Source organism: Balaenoptera physalus (genome assembly GCF_965194825.1).
Source record: "Balaenoptera physalus genome assembly, chromosome: 6".
Classification (NCBI taxonomy): Eukaryota; Metazoa; Chordata; class Mammalia; order Artiodactyla; family Balaenopteridae; genus Balaenoptera; species Balaenoptera physalus.
In genome coordinates, this window is record NC_138885.1 from 93,387,893 (window position 1) to 93,415,368 (window position 27,476).

The following is a 27,476-nucleotide window of genomic DNA, read 5'->3' on the forward strand; positions in this document are numbered from 1 at the left end:
AGTTCAATAAATGCAATTAAAAACTGACTAGATACTCTTAAGAATAAACTGAAGATGGGAGATATAAGAAGTGAAGTTGAAGACGAATCAAATAAAAATTACCTAATCTGAAGAACAGAGAAGAAAAAAGACCCCGAAGGAGAGGAGGAATAGAAGGGGAATGAAAAATATCTGAATAAAACATCCTAAATTTTGTAAATGACATTAACTTACAGACTGATAAACACAAGGAAAACCACAAATAGGCACATCATAGACCAACTGCTTCAGTTCAAAGATAAAGAGAAAATCTATCTTGAAAGCAGAGAAAAATGGTATATTACACAAATGGGAACAAAAATATAAATAAGATGCAAGCTCTCAACAAAAACAACAAAAGCCAGACTACAATGGAAAGACATATTTAAGGTGTTGATTGAAAGAAAGAAAAACTATCAACTCATAATTCTCTACAGAAACTGTCCTTTAAAACTGAAATCAAAATAAAGCCATTTTCAGATAAAAACCTGCGAAAATTCATGGCCAGAGGACTTTTAGAAATGCTAACAAATTGTATAGGCTGAAGGGAAATTACAACAGTAATTTATCTATAGGAAAGAATGAAGATGACTGGAACTGGTAAATGTCTGGGTAAACATAAGACATTTTTCTTCCTTAATTTCTTCAAAAGTTATATATAGTTTAACATATGCAGACAACAATAAAATGATAGCTCAATCATCCCAATATTCTCTCATTTCTGTGTCATTTATACCTTCACCTACTCCCTACCACCTTACTCCATAATCATTATCATCATCATCGTTATTATATGGTTCTTTTTGATAATATTTATATACACTGAAATGTACAATTTTGAGCTGTATACTTTTGACAAATAGGTATTATGGTATAGAACATTTCCAACTCCCCAGAAAATTCTCTTGTATCCCTTTCCAGCCAATGCCTAGCCTACCATAAATAATAAATGTTTTGATTTTTTTTCACCTTAGTTTTTCCTTTCCTAGTTTGTTCTTTTTTATCGCCGAACAGTAATCCATTGTATGAGTGTTAACAGTATGCTTTAACTCTTGTAAATAAATCTGCTATGAATATGCCTATACAAGTCTTTTGTGGACAAATGTCTTCACTTCTCTTCGATAAAACCTAGAAATGGATTCTTCTCTATCAAAGGATTGGTGTACACTTTATAAAAAATTGCTGTTTTACATTCCCATTAGCAATGTATGAGAGTTATAATTGTTCCACAACCTCAATAACACTTAATGTTGGCAGACTTTTTAGTTTTATCCATTCTAGTTGTGCAGTGGTATTTCCTTACAGCTTTAATGTGTATTTTCCTGACAACTGATAATGAACACTTTTTCACGTGCCAACTGGCCTTTTGTATATCCTCCATTGTTGTGTAAGTCTTTTGCCCACTTTTAAATTGGGTTGTCTTTTTTTTTAGTATTGAGCTGTAGAGTTCTGGAATTTAGATTGGGATGGCACTGAATCTACAGATCAATCTGTGAAGGACTGGCATCTTAATAATATTGAGTCTTCCACTTCATGAACATAGTATGTATCTCCATTTATTTAGGTCTTACCCTAAATAAATCCTGTCAATCCTAAATAATCCAGTGGGTAGAAATTCTCTCAGTTTTGTTATCTATGACACTCTATTTTGCCTTCATTCATAAATGATAGTTTAATTGTATATAAAAGTATAGATTGGCAACAATTTTCCTTTTTTTAAAGCTATCATTATTGGTCCATGCAAAACTCATTCTTTTGTTTGTTCATTTACTTGTACATTCATTCCTTTTTAACCTCTTCCTCATATCCATCTCTCATCACAATCATTCTAATGTGTTTGATGTGTACCTTTTTATTTGAATGTGTTCTTGTAAAATGTGTTGTTATGTACATATGCTAATCTACACAAATGATACTGTGCTGTAGATTTCATTTCTGATTTTTTGTTGTTTTTTTTCACTCAGTATTTATTTACTTATTTATTTATCTGGCTGTGCCGGGTCTTAGTTGCAGCACGCAGGATCTTCGTTGGAGCATGTGGGATCTAGTTCCCGACCAGGGATCGAACCTGGGCCCCCTGCACTGGGAGCTCAGAGTCTTAACCACTGGGCCACCAGGGAAGTCCCCAGTCCTTTGTTTTTAAGTTCTATGTATGTTGCTATGTATGTGTCTGTTTTGTTGTTTCCATTATATAACATTCCTTAGTGTTCCTTAACTCTTTGAGGATAGAAGCCCTAATACTTTAGGTTGTCTATTGCAGTCAATGAGAAGTCTGGACTCCTACTGTCCCTCTTTTTTCTCTTTGAATCTTTTAGAAAAGAGTTTTTATCTGTGATGTCCTGAGGTTCTCTAAGATGTATTTAAGTAGAGTGTATTTTCATTATGGAGGTTCATGTCTTCCTTCAGTTCTAGAAAATTCCAAGCTGTAATCTCTTCAAATATTCCTTTTCAGCCATAATTTCTTCTTTTTATCTGAATCTTCTATTGGGTGTTATTCTTTGTATGTCTTAATGGCTCATTTTTATATCTGTTTGTCTGTCCTATATTTTGGGTAAGTTCTTCAGTACAATCTTCCAATTTATGAACTCTCTTTTCAACTCTGTTCAGTCTAGAGTTCATCATACCTATTGAGGTTTCTTTTTTTTTTAATCCAGTGACTCTTTCTTTCTTTCTTTTTTAATTTCCAAGTTTTCTAATTGGTTCTTCTTAATATTCTCCTAATTTCTTATCCTTTTTAATGACATCATTCCATAATTTTTCTCTTTGGCACCCTAAATATATAGAATTCTTAGACTTTTTAACTGGAGTAAATTCATTTTCCAAATATTGATTTTGTTGGTTGAATTCTGTAAGCTTATTTTGAGTATAAAATCTTTATTTTTCCTTCTTCCTCTCTCTGGTTATTCCTCCTTATCTAGTGATTATAGATCACTAGATCTATAATCTAGTTGCCTCCACTTCACCTTCAGGGTTGCTACTTTCACAGTGTCATATACTGATATTTTAGGGACCCTGATATAGTGGTATCTGAAATACTACTGATCTATTCAGGGTGTTGAAGGAGCATTGCATGTGAAACACTTTTAATTTCTACCAACCTGCAGAACCTGAACTCCCAGAAGCCAGGACCTACTTCTATACTGAGAGCTCAAGATGTCTGTTTCAGTCCACTCACCTCTTTGTCTTTCTATTTTGTTTCTAGTCCATGTTTATCTTATTATCTAGCCAAGATAAACTTTCTGGGGTTTGTTTTTTTTATGATTACTATGAATTTGGAGCAGAACTTACCATGCCATCTTAACTAGAAATCTCCTTTCTTCTTTTTTTTTTTTTTGCCGTGTCACACGGCATGCAGGATCTTAGTTCCCCAACCAGGGATTGAAACTGTGCCCCCTGTAGTGGGAGCACAGAGTCTTAACCACTGGACTGCCAGGGAAGTCCATAATCTCCTTTATTTCTAGAAAGAGTACAATATTTTTTTTACTTGAACACTGTCACCACATGGAACACTTTACTCATTTTTGCATTATATAATATTTAAATTTGTATTTGTAGCTATCTCTTGGATATGGAATACAAATATTAAAATATAACAAATCAATATTCTCTTTAGAGGTAGTTCTATACTCACTTTACTTATAACATCTCGTTACTAAGACATCACTGAGAAACAAGCAAAACAGACTGACGGTAATGTGCAAACTGAAGCACTGAAATCCCCTTGAGAAAAATAATCTGTGAAGACTTTTGACTAAATACAACATCACCGTTTGATGTAATTAAGAAAATACACTAGACAAGGTTGCTGTTTAATATTAATGTAGTATTCCTGATTACTCTGGCTCCCAAGCTATGAATTTTCTTTCTTTTTTTTTTAAAGGAACATTTATTTATTTATTTATTGGCTGCGCTGGGTTTTCGTTGCTGCGCGTGGGCTTTCTCTAGTTGCAGCGAGCGGGGGCTACTCTTTGTTGCGGTGTGCGGGCTTCTCACTGTGGTGGCTTCTCTTGTTGTGGAGCACTGGCTCTAGGCGCGCGGGCTTCAGTAGTTGTGGCTTGCGGGCTCCAGTAGTTGTGGCTTGAGGGCTCTAGAGCGCTGGCTCAGTAGCTGTGGTGTACGGGCTTAGCTGCTCCGCAGCATGTGGGATCTTCTTGGACCAGGGATCAAACCCGTGTCCCCTGTGTTGGCAGGCGGATTCTTATCTCTACAGCCTAATAGGTAACGTGGAGCCAGTGAAGGTTTTTGAGCAGCAGAAAGACTAAACAGAGAGTTTAGAAAATCTTTCCATATTCCAGATACAATCTAATAGGAGTCTGGACCAAGGACATTAGCATAAGAACATATTTGAAGGAAGAATCTATAGAACTTGTTAATAATGATTCAAGTTTTGCCCCTGAAAAATAAGGGCAATTAGGAGAAGCTATCTAAGTGGGAACACTATGCATTTGATGTGTGAAATTTTGAATTTGAAATGATAAGGGACATCTGACTTTACAGAAATATCTAACAACCAATTAAAACTGTAGTAGCAAAGGTTGTTTCAAGCGTGGATCTCCAGTCATACTGCCTAGGTTTGAAGTCAACAACTCCACTATTTACTAGCCGTGGGACATTGTGCAAGTTACATTAATCTTTCTGACCCTTAGTTTTCTCATCGGTAAAATAGGAATAATGAAGTAAATAGATTGCTATAAGAATCAAAAGAGAAAATACATGTAGAGCACTTAGAACAGAAATTGTTGGCAGTTAAGAAGCATACTATTTTATACTTTTTCATTTTAATTTTTAGATTGGAAATGGTGATTTGGGAGCTAACTATATTAAGATAGTTAGGCAGTGAGAACACAGGAGAACTTCAAGAAAGAAAGCAGAAAGGTGGTAAAATTTGGAGGTTTGAGTAAGGTGAATCAAATTTGCACTAGGTTCTTAGTATTGTGCTATGGATTAACCATAATAAGAATAATAGGTTAGGGCTTCCCTGGTGGCGCAGTGGTTAAGAATCTGCCTGCCAATGCAGTGGATGCGGGTTCGAGCCCTGGTCTGGGAAGATCACACATGCCGCAGAGCAACTGGGCCCGTTTGCCACAACTGCTGAGCCTGCGCTCTAGAGCCTGCGAGCCACAACTACTGAGCCCGCATGCCACAACTACTGAAGCCCACGTGCCTAGAGCCTGTGCTCCGCAACAAGAAGCCACCGCCAAGGAGAAGCCCGCGCACTGCAATGAAGAGTAGCCCCCGCTCGCAGCAACCGTAGAGGGCCCGCGCACAGCAATGAAGACCCAACGCAGCCAAAAATAAATAAATAAATAAATAAATTTATTAAAAAAATTAAAAAGAATAATAGGTTAATGAGAAATATGTTCTATATATAATAGATACTTAAATCCCATAGTTGAAAGAAACTGAAAAGAACCTTAGAGGTTACCTAGTTCAACTTTCTATTTCTTTTATCTAGTTCAAAAGGGATGGAGACTTCCATAAAATGAGAGACCAATAACAGAATTTCAAAAATCTTAATCATAACTGAGAGAATATAAAACAATTACACGGAGAAAAGTTATTCGATATAGAGTTAGAGTGAAAAGCTTATATTAACTCCATCACCCAACAAGACTGCTATAAAGGGATTAAAGTGTCATTTATCCTCATTTGCCATAAAATCATTCACCAGAGCAACAGCAATAAAGACTGTGTGCTGATTAAACAGTTTTTATAAGTAAAATAGCTTTTTGTCTTTGATTGACCAATATGAAACTGCCAACATTAGATCATTTTTGACCTACAAAATCAGCAATTTCATATGGTTCAACCTAAAAAAAGGAACTCAAACAACTCACCTCAGAAGAAAGTGCTTTGTGGGCAAATGATGTGCCTAAGCAAGATCACATCTCCACTGTATTTCAGGGATCTAGGCTGATGGGCAAACACTATGGTCCTCCGGCAAATTAGTCCTTAGCTGCCTTCTTGCTACAGCAGCGGAGTTGAGTAGATCCAGCAGACTGCATGGCCTACACAGCCAAAATTATTGACTATCATGGTCTTTTACAGAAAAAGTTTACAGACCTCTGATCTAGATCATGGTTCTCAAAGCCTAGTCTGAAGAGTCATAAGTCTCTTTAAGCTAATGTTTATTCTTTGTTCATATGTATACACATATATATACTATATTATCATATATGTAATTTTTAAAAAATAAATTTATTTATTTAATCTATCTATTTTTGGCTGTGTTGGGTTTTTGTTGCTGCGCACAGGCTTTCTCTAGTTGCGGCGAGTGGAGGCTATTCTTTGTTGTGGTGTGTGGGCTTCTCATTGCGGTGGCTTCTCTTGTTGCGGAGCACGGGCTCTAGGCGCACGGGCTTCATTAGTTGTGGCACACAGGCTCAGTAGTTGCAGCACACAGGCTCTAGAGTGCAGGCTCAGTAGTTGTGGCGCACGGGCCTAGTTGCTCCACGGCACGTGGGATCTTCACCGACCAGGGCTCGAACCCGTGTCCCCTGAATTGGCAGGCGGATTCTTAACCACTGCACCACCGGGGAAGCCCCATATATGTAATTTTTAAAGGTACTGCCTGACTAATCTTTCATCAATTGTCCATTAATTCAGGAATAGTTTTTGGCTCTGGCAAATCAATGAGTAGTTTATGTTACAGGGTCATTTGTATGTCCCCTTGTACAGATGGAGACAAACTGAAGCCTATTGGAATTATTAGGGGCTACTGATATGAAAGACAAACTTTTAAGTCACAGATTGAGAATCTGCCCCTCGAACTTTCCTAAAGGATATATTTTATAAAGTACCAGCTGTAATATTAGACTAGAATTGCATCAGGTAATAAATACAAATCCTTTCAGATAGGTGAGCTTAACTGTTGTTTAGCCAAATGTGGGTTTGGTTACTGAGAGACTAGAACAGGACTAGGGCAGTTGAAATTTACAAATACTCTGAGACAATAGAAGTAGGCAGAACTATAATTAGCTGAAATTTCCAAAGAGTCCCAATAAGGAAGTCAGTTTCATACACATATTAAATGCCAGCTTTGTTCTGGGTGCTACACTTGACACTGCAATCATAACATCAATAAGACACTGAATGAGAAAATTAAATGCAGACCTGTCTTTATCTAAAACAGAAAGAATATGGCAATTACTTACAGCCATTCAATCATACACCCCAAAATCCCATACTAAGAAAGTAAGTTGCCCACAGAGAGGATACAATGTCCACCTAATATTCTTATAACATGACTAGAGCTTAATTGTTTTTCAAAAATACTTCAAAATTATGTAAAAGATAAAGTCTTAGAGGGGGCTTAAGATATTTAAAAGTTCCCGATAATCTTGGTATTACTACTGACTAAAATAGTAATCATTATACTTGTAGAACTGTTGACAATTTTTAAAACATTTTCATACATTTTATCTCCTTCAATCTTCATGACAACCCTGACAACTAGAAATGGCAGATTTTATTATTCCAGTTTTGTAAAGGAGATCACTGAGGCATTGTGAAATTAAGAGAACTTTCTCAAGGATACACATACATTAAGAACATATTGATACTTAGCACACATCCAAGACTTTGACTCCAAAAGCAGTGTTCTTTTGCATTTTGAAGGTGAGGAAACTATGATTAAAGTTATCTTCTGTCTTATAGTGAGTTAACTGAAACATACAATATTAGTTTCCTAATTTTCAGGTAACCTGCTTCCAAAAACCTATAGGTTTCCAAGAACTAGTTAGGTACATAAAAAAGAATGTTGCTTATAAGAATGAAAACAGAAAAAGGTCATTAACAAAACATAAAGTCGATACTGCACACTGTGTTTGAATTTCTAGTTACAATAAAATTTATTTTTTATAAGTAGTATATACTTTTATTAATCTGCATAATTTTAGTCTATAAAGAAGAGGTTACATAAAAAAACAAATTAGATGTTATTTTTTTCAAAAAATGATATGCTTCAGGATTGTTATTTACTTTTTAGACTGACATATTATGAATTTACTCTAGAGATATAATTAATTTACGTATACCACTTTAGTCATATCATTTCATAAAGGACATATGAGTAACATTTAAAATAGATTATTAAATTGAGTTATTTGTAGTGAGGTGGATGGACCTAGAGTCTGTCATACAGAGTGAAGTAAGTCAGAAAGAGAAAAACAAATACCGTATGCTAACACATATATGTGGAACCTTAAAAAAAAAAAAAAAGTTTCTGAAGAACCTCGGGGCAGGACAGGAATAAAGATGCAGACGTAGAGAATGGACTTGAGGACACGCGGAGGGGGAAGGGTAAGCTGGGATGAAGTGGGAGAGTGGCATGGACATATATACACTACCAAATGTAAAATTGATAGCTAATGGGAAGCAGCCACATAGCACAGGGAGATCAGCTCTGTGCGTTGTGTCCACCTAGAGGGGTGGGATAGGGAGGGTGGGAGGGAGACACGAGAGGGAGGAGATAAGGGGATATATGTATACATATAGCTGATTCACTTTGTTATACAGCAGCAACTAACACATGATTGTAAAGCACTTATACTCCAACAAAGATGTTAAAAAATTTTTTTTAATTAAAAAAAATAGATTATTAGATAATTAAAAGCTTTTGCACAGCAAAGGAAACCATCAACAAAACAAAAAGACCACCTGTGGAATGAGAGAAAATATTTGCAAATGATGCGACCAACAAGGGGTTAACATCCAAAATATACAAACGGCTCATACAACTCAATATCAAAAAAACCAAACAATCCAATCAAAAAATGGGCAGAATACCTGAATAGACATTTTTCCAAAGAAGACATACAGATAGGTAACAGGCACATGAAAAGATGCTCAACATTGCTAATTATTATAGAAATGGAAATCAAAACCACAATGATGTGTCACCTCACACCAGTCAGAATGGTTACCATCAAAAAACTACAAATAAATTTTGTAGAGGATGTGGAGAAAAGGGAACCCTCGTACACTTTTGGTGGGAATGCAAATCAGTGCAGTCATTACAGAAAACAGTATGGAGGTTCCTTAGAAAGCTAAAAACTGAACTACCATATGATCCAGCAATTCCACTCTTGGGTATATGTCCGGAAAAAACAAGAACACTAATTCAAAAAGATACATGCACCCCAATGTTCACAGCAGCACTATTTACAATAGCCAAGACATGGATGCAACCCAAGTGCTCATCAACAGATGACTGAGTTAAGAAGATGTGATACACACACACACACATATATACACAATGGAATATTACTCAGCCATAAAGAAAAATGAAATACTGCCATTTATTGCCATTTGCAACAATGTGGATAGACCTAGAGAATATTATGCTTAATGAAATAAGTCAGACAAAGACAAATACTATACAATATCATTTATATGTGGAATCTAAAAAAAAATACAAATGATCGTATATACAAAACAGAAATAGACTTACAAACATAGAAAACAAACTTCTCGTTACCAAAGGGGAGAGGGAAGGGGGAGAGGGACAAATTAGGGGTATGGGATTCATGGATACAAACTACTATATAGAAAATAGATAAGCAACAAGGATTTACTGTATAGCACAAGGAATTAAACCTATTAATCTTGTAATAACCTATAATGGAATATAAGCTACAAAAATACCGAATCACTATGCTGAAACTAATCTGAAGTTAACACAATATTGTAAAGGGACTATACTTAAATAAATAAATCAAGCAGAAACTAACACACCATTGTAAAGCAATTATACTCCAATAAAGATGTTAAAAAAAAAAAAAGAAAATAAGACTTGAAAAATGTTGATGAAAATCAATAACACCATTCAAAATATAAACAATATATTAGAGAAGAGGAAGTCAACTAGAGAAGAAAATATTTTATCTTTTTGAAAGAATGGCTGAAAAACTATATTTCAAAAGTTTTTGATAGTTTAAAGTATCACACTAAGTTCTTCTGTTAAAACAATATTAGGACTTCCTTGGTGGCGCAGTGGTTAAGAATCCGCCTGCCAATGCAGGGGACACAGGTTCGAGCCCTGGTCCGGGAAGATCCCACATGCCTCAGTGCAACTAAGCCCGTGCACCACAACTACTGAGCCCGCATGCTGCAACTACTGAAGCCCGTGCACCAAGAGCCCGTGCTCCACAACAAGAGAACGAGAGCCCTCGCACCTCAACGAAGAGTAGCCCCCACTCGCTGCAACTAGAGAAAGCCTGCGCACAGCAATGAAGACCCAATGCAGCCAAAAATAAATTAATTAATTTTAAAAAATAAAAAAAAAATTTTTAATGATATTAAAGCTAACTGCTTATAAAACTTGAGCATTATATTTACAACTTTATTGCAAATTTCAGGCCAACACCTCTCCCAATCCTCTGCTATGCTCAATGTTCCCTAGTGCAGAGCCTCTCATAATATGAAGCTCAAATGGGATAACACATACAAAATTTCTTTTAAAAATATAAAGTTGTATATAAGTATATTACATACAGCCTCTCAATAAACAAGAATGCATAGGATGTAAAATTTTAAAACCCTAAACTTTTTTAATTTGACTGACATAATTTTAAAACTCAACACTGAGAAAAACTTGAAAGAAGTTGCCCTTTCAGGTATTAAAATGTATTACAAGGGTGCCCTGTCAAAACTGCAGATTGACTACATGCACTTATCTGTGTTCCCTTCCCAAACCCACTAAAATAACAGTAAAGGTGTAAAACAAAAAAGTTATCTATTAACTCATAAGCATAGAGAAAATAAGCATAGTGACTAGAGCATATGAGATATTTCAATAAATTTTTGGAAGAAGGCAGAGAAAGTAGTATCCTAAGCAACTAACAGACGAATGCTAATGAGGAATGAGTCAATTACCCTGCAGAGTACCTGAAAGACTCACCATTTAGAAGTGGAAGGAGGATTCACTGAAGCCTGTATACAGCAGGCTGGACCCTGAGGCACCTCCCCACCCGCTTAATCTATGTCACTCAATGGAAGTTGAAGAAGTTAAACATGGAAAGCTCTGGCCTTTGGCAAGCTAACAGAAGAGGGCTTGGCCTGAAAACAAAATGATTAAGTGAAAGTTTACATGCTGAATCACTGAATTTCAAGCTCTTTTCCCCTTCCTTGCTCACCAGTAGCAAAGCACACACACCCACACCTCTCCACTCCTCAGAGAAGACTGGAACATTCTTTTCTCTGAAAAAAATTAAAAGCTCCAGAGAAAAGGAGTACTTCATTTGGACATTCTAAAAGGATAGATCTTTGCCTTTTCACCCTAGGGAGAAACTCACCAGCTGACAAGCTCACTCCCACATACTAAGCTTCCAATTAGCTTTGTTATAATCTTAAATATAGAGAGCCAAAGATAGCCAGATATCTGAGGAAACTCTCTGTCAAGAAAGACCTCTGACCTAAACCAACAACAACAAAAAAGGAAACTATCTGAAAGAAAACAAAGACAATGCGGGGCTTGGTGCGGGGGCGGGGGGGGGGGGGGACAAAACAAAAAATAACTCTCTAATATCCCTCAAATATTGTCTTATAAAATATTATCTTATCAGAGAGATAAGTAAAGCTACTGCTTCCATGAACAGACTATCACTTAGAAAGGAATAATAAAGGAATAAAAAAGAATTATTGGGGAAAAAAATAGTTGAAAATTTTAAAACATTAATAAAAGGGTTGGAAAATATAAGAAAGATCTCAGAAAGTAGAACAATGAAAAAGTTAAGAAAATTAGGGACTTCCCTGGTGGGGCAGTGGTTAAGAATCTGTCTGCCAACGCAGGGGACATGGGTTTGATCCCTGGTCCAGGAAGATCCCACATGCCGCAGAGCAACTAAGCCTGTGCGCCACAACTACTGAGCCTGTGCTCTAAAGCCCGCGAGCCACAACCACTGAAGCCCACGCACCACAACTACTGAAGCCCGCGTGCCTAGAGCCTGTGCTCCGCAACAAGAAAAGTCACTGAAATGAGAAGCCCGCGCACCACGACGAAGAGTAGCCCCTGCTCGCCACAACTAGAGAAAGCCCCTGCGCAGCAACGAAGACCCAACGCAGCCAAAAATAAATAAATACATTAGGAAAAAAAAAGTTAAGAAAATTAAAGACAGTCCTTAAGTCTAATATTTGTCTAAAGAGTATTGTAAAGATTGACTAAGGGAAGAAATAATTGAAGAAAATTTCCTGTAACTGAAGGACACAAATCTCCATACAAAAAGAGATTTGCTCCAAAGCGCATCATTGTAAACTTTCAGAAAAGCAGGGATAAAAAGATCCTGGAAGTTCTAAGAGATAAAAATTAGATCACATACAAAGCACTGGGAGTCAGAATAAGAGCAGATTTCTCAAAAGCAGCAATGCATGATGAGAAGAACTAAATAAAATCTGGAAAAGCAATGAAGGGAAGGCATAAGATGACAGCTACACAGAACAAGCAGCTCAAATTCAAGCAGGAAGATTAATGACTCTAGAAAGCAGATGACTAGGAAACATAACTGATATGTTTGAGCATATTACTCATAGCCATATAGCAGAAATGTTAGAGCAACTGGGGAAAAAAATCAATGGTTATTCAGAAAATTAGGTTAAAAAAAAGCCAGTATTAATTCTAATAAAAATGAAGGGAAATGATATTCAAAACAGGAGGAATGGTTATAGGGCACTAAACCAACTAAGTTGGTTTTTTTCTTCCAGTTTTATATATATATAAATATATATGTGACATATATATGTGACACACAGCACTGAATAAGTTTAAGGTGTACAGCATGATTTTACTTACATATATCGTGAAATAACTACCACAAATTTAGCGAACATCCATCATCTCATATAGAGACAAATTAAAGAAACAGAAAAAGACTTTTTTCCTGGTGATGAGAACTCTTTAGGATTTACTCTTTTAACAACTTTCATAGACAGCATACAGCAGTGTTCATTTTATTTATCATGTTGTACACTACATTACCAGTACTTATTAATCTTATAACTGGAAGTTTGTACCTTTTGACTGCCTTCATTCAACTTCTCTCTCCCCACCCTCCACCTCTGGCAACCACAAACCTGATCTCTTTTTCTATGAGTTTGTTTCCTTTTGAAGTATAATTGACCTACAACATTATGTTACACACATTGTGATTTGATATTTCTATACATTTCAAAATGATTACCATGATAAATCTAGTTACCGTCTGTCACCATACAAAGACATTACATAATTATTGACTATATTCCCCACACTGTACATTTCATACCTGTGACATTTATTTTGCAACTGGAAATTTGTACCTCTTAATCTCCCTCACCTCCTTCATCTCTCCTCCGCCCAAACCCCTCCCCTCTTGCAATCACCTACTTCTTCTCTGTGTCTATGACTCTGTTTCTGTTTTTTTATGTTTGCAAATGGCAAGATTTCATTCTTTTTTATGGCTGAGTAATATTCCATTGTGTGTGTGTGTGTGTGTGTGTGTGTGTGTGTGTGTGTGTGTGTACCATCTTGTTTATCCATTCATCTGCTGAAGGGCACTAAGGCTGCTTCCTGATCATGGCTATTGTAAATAATGCTGCAATGAACATAGGGGTGCATATATCTTTTTGAATTAGTGTTTTCGTTTTCTTCAGATAAATACCCAGGAATGGAACTGCTGGATCATATGGTAATTCTATTTTTAATTTTTTGAGGAATTACCTAAGTCCCTAATACTGTTTTCCATAGTGGCTGCACCAATTTACATTCCCACCAACAGTGTACAAGGGTTCCCTTTTCTCCACATCCTCACCAACACTTGTTATTTTGAGGTGATATCTCATTGTGGCTTTGATTTGCATTTCCCCTATAATTAGTGATGTTGAACATCTTTTCATGTGCCTATAAAGCTGAAAGCATTTTCTCTAAGATCAGGAACAGGACAAGGATGCCCACTCTTGTCACTTTTATCCAACATGGTATTGGAAGTCCTGGCCACAGTAATCAGAGAAGAAAGATAAATAAAAGGAATCCAAATCACTCCTGGGAAAGAAGAAGAAAAACTGTCACTGTTTACAGGTAACATGATACGATATATAGAAAATCCTAAATATACCATGACAAAACTATTAGAACTCATTAATGAATTTGGTAAAGTTGCAGGATACAAAATTAATATGCAGAAATCTGTTGCATTTCTATACACTAACAAAGAACTATCTGAAAGAGAAATTAAGAAAATGATCCCATTTAGGGACTTCCCTGGTGGTCCAGTGGTAAAGAATCCACCTTCCAATGCAGGGGATGTGGGTTCGATCCCTGGTCGGGGAACTAAGATCCCACATGCCGTGGGGCAACTAAGCCCACACACCAAAAGTACTGAGCTAGCACGCCTCAATGAGAGAGCCTGTGTGCCTCAAACTACAGAGCCCATGCACTCTGGAGCCCACGCGCCACAACTACAGAGCCCATGCGCCCTGGAGCCCGTGTACCACAATTAGTGAGAGAAAAAAACCCGCATGCCACAACTAGAGAGAAGCCTGCGCACTGCAACAAAAGATCCCACACACCTCAATGAAGATCCTGTCTGCTGCAACTAAGACCCAATGCAGCCAAAAAAAAAGAAAGAAAATGATCCCATTTACAATCACATCAAAAAGAATAAAATACATAGAAATGAATCTGACTAAGGAGGTAAAAATCTGGTACTCAGAAAACTGTAAGATGCTGATGAAAATAACCAAAGACTTCCCAAACAGATGGAAAGATAAACCATGCTCATGGATTAGAAGAATTAATATCATTAAAAAGACCATACTGGGCTTCCCTGGTGGCACAGTGGTTGGGAGTCTGCCTGCCAATGCAGGGGACACGGGTTCGGGCCCTGGTCTGGGAGGATCCCACATGCCGCGGAGCGGCTGGGCCCGTGAGCCACAATTACTGAGCCTGTGCGTCTGGAGCCTGTGCTCCGCAACGGGAGAGGCCGCGATAGTGAGAGGCCCGCGCACTGCGATGAAGAGTGGCCCCCGCTCGCCGCAACTAGAGAAAGCCCTCGCATAGAAACGAAGACCCAACACAGCCAAAAATAAATAAAAAAAAAAAAAAAAAAAAAAAGACCATACTACTCAAGGAAATCTACAGATTCAATGCAATCTTAACAAAATACCAATGGCATTTTTCACAGAACTAGAATAATTCTAAAATTTGTATGTAAATGCAAAAGACCCTGAATAGCCAAAGCAATCTTGAGAAAGAAGAACAAAGTTGGAGGTATCATGAGCCTTAATTTAAAACTATACTACAAAGCTACAGTCATCAAAGCAGTATCATACTGGCACTAAAACAGACACACAGATCAATGGAACAGAACACAGAGCCCAGAAATGAACCCACACTTACATGGGCAATTAATCTGACAAAGGAGGCAAGAATATACATTGGGGAAAAGAGAGCCTCATCAATAAATAGTGCTAGGAAAACTGGAGAGTTATGTGCAAAAGAATCAAACTGGACTACTTTCTCAATGATACACAAAAATAAATTTAAAGAGTTAAATATAAGACCTGAAACCATAAAACTTCAGAAGAAAATATAGGCAGTATGCTCTTTGACATCAGTCTCAGTAATATTTTTTTGACTAAGTTTTAAAAACACTTGTTAGTTCACAGTAACATAAACACTTACTTGATTTAATAAAAACTGTAATATAGGGTTAGATTGTGGTGGTGAAGGAGACCTAAGTCCTAGTAGATAATGCTTTAAATTAATAAATCAAAACGTAGCATATAAACATGTGATTTAGAAAATACCAGAGAAAAAAAAAGGGTTGAAGGTACATGACACTGGAGATTGGAACTGGAGCAGGATTGGAAGAACTGCTTTTAAACATTATAATCCTTTAATATTTGACTTTTAAAGGTCATGGACATGTACAACTTTAACAAAATGACAATTATCTTGAAAAAATAAGCCTGAATGTGAATCTTACTAATTAAAACAGAATGGTACTGGCACCAGAACCATAGAGCAGTGGAACAAATGAAAAGAAGTCCACAAAGAGATAAGAAAATATAAAAGAATGTAGTGGTATGATCAATATACTAATTTCCTATGGCTGCTGTAACAAATCACCACAAACTTGGTGGCTTAAAATGATAGAAATTTATTATCTCACAATTCTGGAGGCCAGAAGTCTGAAATCAAGGTATTAGCAGGGCTGTACTTTCTGGGAGACTCTAGGGAAGAATACGTTCTTCCCTCTTGTACCTTCTAATGGCTGCTGGCAGTCCTTGCCTAATAGCAACATAACTCCAATCTCTGTCTCTGTCTTCACATCACCTTCTCCTCTGTGTATGTATCTAATCTCCCTCTGTCTCTCTCCCTCTGTTTTAAGAAACAGTTTGGACGTTTCTTAAAAAACTAAAAATAGAACTACTATATGAACCAGCAATTTCACTCCTGGGTATATATCAGAAAAAAAGAAAAACACTAATCTGAAAAGAGACATGTACCCCCCAACATTCATAGCATCATTGTTTACAATTGCCAAGATATGGAAGCAACCTAAGTGTCTATCAACAGATGAATGGATAAAGAAACTGTGGTGTACATACATACAATACTACTCAGCCATAAGAAAGAATGAAATTTGTCATTTGCAACAACATGGATGGACTTGGAGGTTATTATGCTAAGTGAACTAAGTCAGACAGAGAAAGACAAATACTGTATGATATCACTTATAAGTAGAATCTAAAATAAAAGAAACTAGTGAATATAACAAAAAGGAAACAGACTCAGATATAGAGAACAAACTAGTGGTTACCAGTGGAGAGAGGGAAGGGGAAAGGGGAAAAATAGGGGTAGGAGATTGAGAGGTATTTATTTATAAAATAAAATATATTTATTTATAAAATAAATAAGCTACAAGGATATATTGTACAACACAGGAAATACAGCCAATGTTTTATAATAACTATAAGTGGAGTATAACCTTTAAAAATTGTTGTACACCTCTAACTTACATAATATTCTACATCAACTATATCTCAATAATAAATAAATAAATAAATAAATAAATAAAAACCTCTATTCATTAAATCAGGTTTCCCATGGGGAAAAAATTGCCACATCTCATAGCACTGATGCCAATAAGTAAATGTCAAATACAATGAAGTTTGCATCAGATTCAAAGAGGATGACCAAATTTGACATGCATCTCCTCTAGTCTGAAGCAGATTCGGTTTTGGCAAATAGATTAGGTCCTGAAGAGCAATTCCAATAATTAATCACTAACTTGAAAACATGAATTCTTAAAGGCATAGCAGCCAGATTTAAGGAAGAGGTAGACAGTTTACTTGGTGCCTATCTCCCTATATTATCACAGGCTAGCAAAGAAGACTACTAAAGAAGAAATCATTATGTTTAAGGTGGGGAATGCTTCGTTTTAAGCTCTTCTGGTTTCTATGAGGAGAAATTTTCTATAAATATTCCCAGCCTCTTGCCCTTTCTCCCCTACAGCGAAAAGCCTGATGGGTGAATTAACCATTGGTCCACATTTCTTGACTGGGTAGAGCTAATTTATCAAGTCATAAAATTAGTGAATTTAGTCCTTTTTTAACCTTTTACTCATCACTTGTGACCTAATCAGTGAGAGGCAAAAGTCTTAGGTAAGTGTGTCTATTATGAAGACCCAAACTTTCCCTTGAGTGGGGTCTTCCAGGTTTGGACTAGGGGACAGAATTATTAAAAGACCATTGACATGATACACATCCTCTAACAGTTCTCTCAATAATAAAGCTGATATTTTACCTCCATCTGCCTAGGTCTTTGACTACATCTGAATTGGTTTCAATCTCAAGAGGGAACAAAAAGGTGAGCGGTATTATGTGTTGGTCTCTGTAAAACCTACAATGGCCAGGATATTTTTATTTTCCCTGACAAGGGGCAAGGCATGGCTGTAGAGAAACAGAAACAACAAGCTGGTAGTCAACCTTGTATAGCAGACAAAAGTACCCTAGAAAAATCAGAGCTATATCAGCATTGACGTGCCTCTGGAACCAGTGATTAACATATGCTGTGGGAAACTGTTTCAAGAGAGCATATGAAAACTGTCACCAAGAAGCCAGTTAAAGAAGAGACCACGATAATGTACCCAGTCACCTATTCAGCCTCAGGGTTATATAAAACTACTTATACTACTCTTGGGCAAAAAGTAGGCCAAAATAGAACTGCCCCTTTCAACAATAAATAACATGAAAAATAAATAACATGAAAAAGTAGCATTATAAGAAAAGGAGGGACCATAACGTGAGAAAGAGAAAAATATATATAAATTTGAAAAACTGCTTCATAAAACAGGTTTAAAGAAAAACTGCTCTGCCTTCAGATAAATGGAATAATATTCCATAAAAGAGATTTTTAAAAAAGAGCTGAAGGAAGCAAAAGATATAAAGAAAAAGAAGAGGAAAAAAATACCACAGAACTTGAAACTGCATTAGAAACAATTCCAAGTAGAATAGATACTTCAGAAAACTGAGTGAATAATATTGATGACAAGCCTGGGAAAATCATTCAGAATGAAGATTACAGGATAAAGGTGGTTAGATTCAAACAAAGTGGTTAGGCGGAACAAAATGATGTATAGATTTGGAAGATAAACAATTGAGATCTAACGTAAGAAATATTCTTAGCGAGAGACAGACATATGGAACAGCCAAAATATTCAAGAATATAAAGCTGAAAATTGAAAGGGTTCACCGTGTTCCAAGAAAAATTAATAGAGAATGATCAAAAATAAGACATGCTGTGGAATGTTGCTTAATTTCGAGGGTAAAGAAAGAATGCTACTAGCATCTAGACAGAAAAAAAGAGGGCCATCTACAAATTAAATAGTTTATCCTGGCCTCAGGCATCTCCTCAGCCACATTAGAGAATGGATAAAAGTGAGACTGTAGAGTACTAAGGGAAAAAGAATCTAACATGGAATTTTCTATGTAGCTGAAATACAATTTTAATGGATATATAACATTCCATGTGTATGGATGTACAATAATCTACTTGATGGTCTATTATTGATGGATATTTAGATTGCTTCCAGAATTTTATTATTTCAAACCATGCTAAAATTAGTAAATATATATATTATTTAAAATACATGCAAGTATACCTATAAAATAAATTTCTGGAAGTATAAGGGCTGAATCAAAGGGTTTATGCATTTTAAATTGTTTTCATTCTGCTAATTGTCCTCCATAGAGATTGTACCAGTTTTTATGCCCAGTACCAGTAATGCAGGAAAGTGCTTGTTCACTACAGCTCACCAATTTTCTGGTCTTTTCCAGCCTTAGAGATAAAAAATTATTTTTAGGTAAAGGAATAATTTGTAATTATCATATTTCATCAATTGAAGACACCATCATTTGAAAAGTGAACCATTATTTTATGTACCTCTATATAAGAAAAAGGGCTACAAAGTAAACTGTGCTTTCATATCATCAATTGTCAGATACATATTGGTAAAAAGTTCAGATTACAGAAATGATTTCAGAGATGTGAAAATATGAACAGGTGCATCTTAGAATCAATAAAATATGGTATTTGAGTAAGGCTGAGTATCTAGACAAGGGTTTTTTAGATATACAAGAATCAGAAATATAGCACTCATGAACCCCTCTTAAAATAAAACAACAAAACAAAAATTATTTGAAGCCACAATCCATACAAGTAAAATATATTTAAAAATCAAGAATTTATAAAATGGAGAAATGGTGAAACGGTATAGCAATGAGCATTTAATTCTGTTAAATCTAAATGTGATTATAACAAACAGAAATTAATTGTTATGACTGTTTAAATACATAATGTAAAGTACATAATGTAAAAATAAGAAAAATTTGATAAAAATCATCTGTGACAAAAATTCCAGAACATACTGTTAAAATGTTAGTAAGAAGCAATGTAAATATGATAATTTTTCATCTTTCATGATAAAAAGGCATTTAATAAAATTTAACATCCCTTCTTGATATCTTAAGAAGAAATTTTTCATAAAACAGGAATATAGGGCTTCTACTTTAATAGGGGGCATACACACATACACACACTCACACTCAAATGCACTATAGTACTTAATGATAAAACACCAAGAGCATTCTCATTAAAGTGAGGAACAATACCAAGGAAGGCCACCATTTTTCTATTACTTAGCATTGTTCTAGAAATGCTAAACAATAGAATGAGACTAAAAAAAAAATGGGGGATTAGTATAATTTTACACATGATGTGACAGTATACCTGGAATACTTAAGGCAATGCATTGAGAAATTATTAGAAGCAATAAGATCTTTTAAGAAGGTAGCTGGTTATAAAATTAGTATATAAAACTGAGCAGTTTTCCTACTGATTTCCAAAAAATAGTTAGAAAATATAATGCAAGAAAAAAATTCGTCCCTATTAAAATTCCTAGGAATAATTTCAATACCAAATAACTTATATGAAGAAAACTAAAAGCACTACTAAAATAGAAAGTTGAGTTTAAAAAGAAGAGAAACACCTTGTTTTTGGATAGGAAGACTCAATAAAGAAGTCATTTGTTTCTAAATTAATCTATGCATGCAATGTAATCTCAATCATTATTAAAATTTGCAATTATTGGGCTTCCCTGGGGGCACAGTGGTTAAGAATCTGCCTGCCAATGCGGGGGACACGGGTTCGAGCCCTGGTCCCAGAAGATCCCACATGCCGTGGAGCAACTAAGCCCGTGCACCGCAACTACTGAGCCTGTGCTCTAGGGCTCGCGAGCCACAACAACTGAAGCCCGCGTGCCTAGAGCCTGTGCTCCGCAACAAGAGAAGCCACAGCAGTGAGAAGCCTGCGCACCGCAAGGAAGAGTAGCTCTCGCTCGCTGAACTAGAGAAAGCCCGCGCACAGCAATGAAGACCCAATGCAGCCAAAAATAAATTAAATAAAATAAATTTTTAAAAAAGTTCCAAAAAATAATTGCAATTATTTTTAAAATGACAAAGTAAGTCAAAAGTTCTCTGGGCAAACAAAATATAAGAATAACCAGAAAAAATCTGGAAAATAAGAGTAATAAAGGGATTTTTAAGTAATATTAATTAAATCAGTATTGTACTGGTATTCCACTTCCACTTCAGAAAGTTAAGAGAATCCCCATCCTAACAATGAGAATAAACTATTGATAGATAACCTACAAAACTATGTGTTTTTTTAAAGCCAATCAGAGAGCTGAGGATGCAAAAAAAAAAAGCTAATGAACTAAAATCCAGAAAGTGAACAGTCCTGCCTAGGACTCATGACTCCTTTCATCTTTGGCAGAACAGTAGGAAGAGAAGGAAACTGCTTGACAAAAAAAAAAAAAAAAAAAAAAAAGAGGACAAAAGACAAGTGAACTACATCTTTAAGTACTGAAAAAAGTTGGCCAAGAATTCTATACCCAATAAAAATATCCTTCAAAAATGAAAGGAAAATAAAATTTCAGACAGATAAAAACTGAAAGACTTATCCCACGCAGACCTACGCTACTAAAAATCCTAAATATTCTTTAGGGTGAAGGAAAATGATAATATATAGAAACTCAGTTCTACAGGAAGCAAGAGAGAAATCAAAAAGGGTAAATATATACTGATAAACACAAAGAAAGTTTCAAAAATATACATGTGCATATTTAAATTTCACTAAAAGATGATTGATTCTTTAAAAATAAAAAATATAAAGCATATGTAGAAGTAAAATATATAACAGAAGAAAAGATAAAAGGATGATAAATGGAAGTCTAAGTTGTAATACTCTTACATTGTTCATGAAGTACTAGAATATATTTGAGAATAGGCTTTATAAATTCAAGATGCATATTGTGATCTCTAGCACAATCAATAAAAAAAATAACACAAAGAGGCAAAACTAAAAAGTCAAGAGAGGAGAAGTAGAATATATTTTTTAAAACTCAATTTACTAGAAAGAAGGCAGGAAGGAGGACCAAAGAGTAAGTAGGAAAACAGAAAGAGAACACCAATATTTTGTGCTTAATCCAAACACAGAAAACAATTACAAAAACATAAGTGGATGATACAAACAGTGTTAAAAGGCAGACTGTAAGACTAGATAACAAGTAGTACAACCCAACTATATGTAGTTTATAAGAAACACACATTAAACATAAATACAGATGAGTTAAAAGGAAAAGGATAAAAAAGATATGAGACAAACATTAAGCTTATATTAATGTCAGACAAAACAGGCTTCCAGGTAAAAAGTATTTTCAGAGGTAAGATGACCATTTCATAATAATAAAAGGGTCAATTTATCAAAAAGACATAGCAATCTTAAATATGTATGTGATTAATAACAGAGCCACGAAATATGAGAAAAAAAATTGACAGAACTAAAGGGAGAAACAGACAAATCTACAATCATAATTAGAGACTTAACACTCCCCCCAGAGTAACTGACTGAATAAGGAGACATAAAACATGTGGAGATTTAAAAGATTTGAACAACACTCTCAACCAACTTGACTTAACTGACATTTATAGACCACTCCACCACCACCACCAGCCAAATACAAATCTTTTCCCCAAGGGTAATGGGAACATTCACCAAGACAGACCTTAGGATAGGCAGAAAACAAACAAACAAAAAAACTCAATAAGTTTAAAGGTTTTGAAATAGCGCAGAGTACGTCCTGACGCCAACAACACTAATTTAGAAATCAATAACAGTGATCTATCTAAAAAAAAAAATTCCCAAGTATTTGGAAGTAAAGTAACACATCTAAATAAATAACAGGTGACAGAGAAATTTTAAAATATTTTAAACTAAATGATAATGAAAACACCCAAGTTTGTGGGATGCAGCTAAAGCATGCTTAGAAGAAAACTAATAGCTTTAAATACCTATCAATATATGAAAGTAAAAAAGGTACAAAATCAATTATTTATACTTCCACTTTAAGAAGAAAAAGAAGAGCACAGTAAACCCAAAGTAGAAGAAACAAAATAATAAAAATAAGAGTAGAAATCAGTGAAATAGAAAACAAACAAATAGAGAAAATCAGTTGGTTCATTTGAAAAAATTATTAAAATTTACATGCTTCTAGCAAGATTAAGAAAAAAAGAATAATATAAATGAGCAATATATAGCGGGCAGGAAGAGAATGGGTATGATACAAAAACAACTTTAGCTTTATTGGAAATGTTTTATTTCTTTATTTAAAAAATATTTGAAAGAAATACGACACAATGTGAACAGCTGTTAATGTTGGCTGTTGTAACTGTACTTATTGTGGTAATTTAGTTTTTGGGCTTTGGTTTTTTTTTTTAATCTAAACTAAATCCACACAAAAAAATTCTTTTAAAACCTAAAGTGTTATTTGCAAATGAGTCTACAATAGGAAAATAATAATAATAATAATAATAATTACATAGAAGGTGAATATTGGATGCAAGCAGAAGTTTGAAAAGTCTGACTTCAGAAAAAAGGAAAAAACCTAACAGATGAATGAAAAACAAACAAGGGAAAAGGGGAATAAGGATGTTATTAAATAACAAAAGCCAGTTCACATGAGGAAATCTTTCCAGTCACAGACATACTGAAAAGTCCTTCACACACCCCATCTGTTGTTGTTAAAGAATAAAAATTTACAGGAGGCACAGTGAGTACTGAGAAAGGTAAGCTATAAAGGAAAGGGAAAAAATTTTAATATAGTATGTACCACACAATGAAATAAAGTTTGACAGCACAGTAGAACAAAACAATACTGTTTAATATCTGATATTTAATATTTTGTCCTAGTTCAGTCATTGGTATAAATTTTGTTTTATTGTTTTATAATAAATATTTCTAATAAAAATATGGCTTCCTAGTTTTTCCACCAGTCTTATGTTTGCAGTTTTTGCACTTTGGACTGGCTGATCTCTGAACAACCACCTAACTCTAACATTAATTACTGGTAATTAGAACAATGTCTTGCACATAACTGTTTTAATGTCAAGATGTACAATCATTTTGCACTATTAAATAAACACAGAAATTTCAAAGAATACTGAGTATAAATATAAAACGACTAAAAAGGTTGGTCATATAAAAATATATACATACCACTGGATGTTTATTTGGCCAATAAATGTATAATTAACTCCTACTAAAGGATGGACACCTGTGGCTACTCCATAAATATTGATGTGAAGATGATTAAAGTAATATCACCTTACAGTACGTTGCCTGAGTCGTAACCACATAAATCAATACATAATTACTTAGAAAAAAACCCAAACGATGGATAAACGTTATCTTCCCAATAAGCTATTTCACAGTGACCCAGAGTTTATGATTGCTTTCATGCTCTGTGCATCAAGATCATCTATTACATGAAAAATAATCCTACACCCTCTACTGGCAAACCCACAGCATCGCGGGTTAGTTGCCAGGATGGATTTTTTTCCACTCTCCATCTTTCTCAGAGCATCAGGTATCTGACAGCTGACAGCATTTGGGCATCTGACCAGATGATCCAGTTTCCACGAGCCGGACCGGTGCGTGGCGCTGGGATAAAGGCCTCAGGCAGCGAGATCTGTGCGCGGAACCCTTCGGGAGCTCGCGCCTTCTGCACTTTGTCTTAAACCGCACATTTACTTGTGTTTTGTTTTACCCATTGCTAGCCATTTAGTCTGTAAAGAAGACATTCCCACTACAAAATAATAACATGAAAATAGGCACAACATAAAAAGGAGGTCAGCAGGAAAGCACCTAAAGGCCGTAAGCATCTGCTTCTAATGGAAGCGCTCCGCACCTTCGAGAGAAATCACCCAAACAAGCCTCAGGCCCCTGCGCTCGTTCGCTCGCTACCCGGGGCGAGCGTGGGTGGAAGCTCCCTTCGGCCCGCCGGGACGCTGCCAAGCCTAAAACTACTCTTGGCCCGATCTGCCCAGGGTAAGCCCGGAGGAGCTCGGACAGGACCTCGTCCGGGAGGGGAGGCCGCAGGGGCCGGGGTCCCCAAGAGAACCGAGAAGGCCAGCGAAGCCCCGAGAGACCGCTTGCGCGCGTGGCGGGCACCTACCGCCGCCCCTCCACCTTGGGGCGTCGCCATGGGAACCAAAGGTTTGGCCTCCCAGCCTCCAACGGGGAGGGCGCGGCCCTTCCTCCGCGCGGAGAGTTGGGGGCCAGAGGAGGCCGCAGACACTCACCTCGACGCCGGAGCCGCGACGCGCCTGTCCTCCGCCGCCTCGGGTCGCGTTCGGCAGCTCGGAGGTCGGTCCCGGCGCCCGTTCCCTCTGCCGCCGCTCGCGAGCCCTGCGCCACTGCCGAGCCGCACCCGCAGCCGGTGCCCCTCCGCACCGGAGCGTGGAGGTGTCGGGCTCCGGCTGCGGGAGGCGGGAGATTTAAACCCCGCGGCTTGGCGAGCGCAGAAGCCGCGCTGCCCTCGGCGCCTCGGCCTCGGCGTCCGCGTTCACTCTGTTCAGGCTCTCGCGTAACCCCGCGGGAGCCTCCGCCGGTTCTTGAAGAAACTCCGAGACCCTCTCTGGTCCTCCTTTCCCGAATTCCTCTTCACTTAATGACAAACACCAAACCGGTCAGAACATCAGTATAAGGTACTGAGTGGGAGACCTCCGAGGCGTGGGGGGAAGTGGAGGGAATTCTTGGCTCCTCTGCTGAGTCCCGAGCCCAGAGCCCGGGTCCCCCGCCTCCTCCCAGCCCCACTGCACCTGCCGGGCCCTGGGCTGCCACCCCTCGGAGGACGGAAGCTTCTGAGCCTCGGTCATTCCTGAACTCTCGGGCGCTTCTCAGCACCAGTGGCCGCACGCGGTAAACGTTCACGTGCTGTATGTAACTTATTTTAAAGGTTTAAAGAGGATTAAGTTAATAACTGTTAATAACTGACCTCAAGTGCACATTTACATAACCATAATTTGTCATAAATGAATCTTCGAGTCAAAGGTAAAATTTGCACCTAAAAACCTCAGAAAAAAAATTGGAAATAAGGCAAAAGTAAAATTATGTTATTGGTGGAAGATAATTTAAACCCAAAGTGCTTTCTTTTTTAAAAAATTATTTATTTATTTATTTAGGCTGTGACGCGGTCTTTTTTTTTTACCAGCATAATGAGTGGATTTTTTTTAACATCTTTTTTTTTCACACACACACACTGTATTTTATTTTTACAAGACATAGACTGACACCAAGCATTGTACATGGATGACCACAAAAATATGGAACGCTTCACGAATTTGCGTGTCATCCTTGCGCAGGGGCCATGCTAATCTTGTCTGTATCGTTGCAATTTTAGTATATGTGCTGCCGAAGTGAGCACTTTTTAACATCTTTATTGGAGTATAATTGCTTTACAATGGTGTGTTAGTTTCTGCTTTATAACAAAGTGAATCAGTTATACATATACATATGTTCCCATATCTCTTCCCTCTTGCATCTCCCTCCCTCCCTCCCTCCCTATCCCACCCCTCTAGGTGGTCACAAACCACCGAGCTGATCTCCCTGTGCTATGCGGCTGCTTCCCACTAGCTAGCTATTTTACATTTGTTAGTGTATATATGTCCATGCCACTCTCTCACTTTGTCAGAGCTTACCCTTCCCCCTCCCCATATCCTCAAGTCCATTCTCTAGTAGGTCTGTGTCTTTATTCCCCTTTTACCCCTAGGGTCTTCATGACCTTTTTTTTTTTTTTTCTTAGATTCCATATGTATGTGTTAGCATACGGTATTTGTTTTTCTCTTTCTGACTTACTTCACTCTGTATGACAGACTCTAGGTCCATCCACCTCACTACAAATATCTCAATTTCGTTTCTTTTTATGGCTGAGTAATATTCCATTGTATATATGTGCCACATCTTCTTTACCCATTCATCCAATGATGGACACTTGGGTTGCTTCCATCTTAGTTGCGGCACTGGGGATCTTTGTTGCGGCATGTTTAGTTGCCGCATATTTAGTTGCGGCATGTAGGATCTTTAGTTGCGGCATGTGGACTTCTTAGTTGCAGCATGCGAACTCCTAGTTGCGTCACGCATATGGGATCTAGTTCCCTGACCAGGGATTGAACCCGGGCCCCCTGCACTGGGAGCACGGAGTCTTACCCACTGGACCACCAGGGAAGTCCCCAAAGTGCTTTCTTTTTAAAGGTGACACAAAAATTATCAACTTAACTAAAACTTTACAAAATATGAATTAATCACAACTGTGACATATGGGCTAGCAAGGAAAAAAACTTTGACGCTTGAGGTGGTAACTAGTCTATAACATGAAAGACATAAAGATGTGGTAAGATTCTAGAATGTTATTACAAAGTATTTAACTTAAAGACCTGAAAAAAGCAGTTTTAGAATAGGGAAAAGGGTAGGCTATTTATGCTACAGAGTTAATTTGGACTGAAAATATTAAGTCTGTAGACCAGGAATGCTTACCCTGAGACATATGGGGTGTCAAGGTGAATACATAAAATAATATGCAAAA

General features: G+C 36.8%; 1 protein-coding gene across 1 annotated transcript in view; it reads right to left on the reverse strand.

Annotated features, from left to right (window-relative positions):
- ICA1L (islet cell autoantigen 1 like) overlaps window positions 1–25,455 on the reverse strand; it is a 74,642-nt gene extending 49,187 nt beyond the window's left edge. The window contains exon 1 of the mRNA XM_082467250.1: window positions 25,195–25,455. The gene's annotated coding sequence lies outside the window, so the exon portion shown is untranslated. The remainder of the gene's footprint in view (window positions 1–25,194) is intronic.
- Window positions 25,456–27,476: the final 2,021 nt, after the last annotated feature.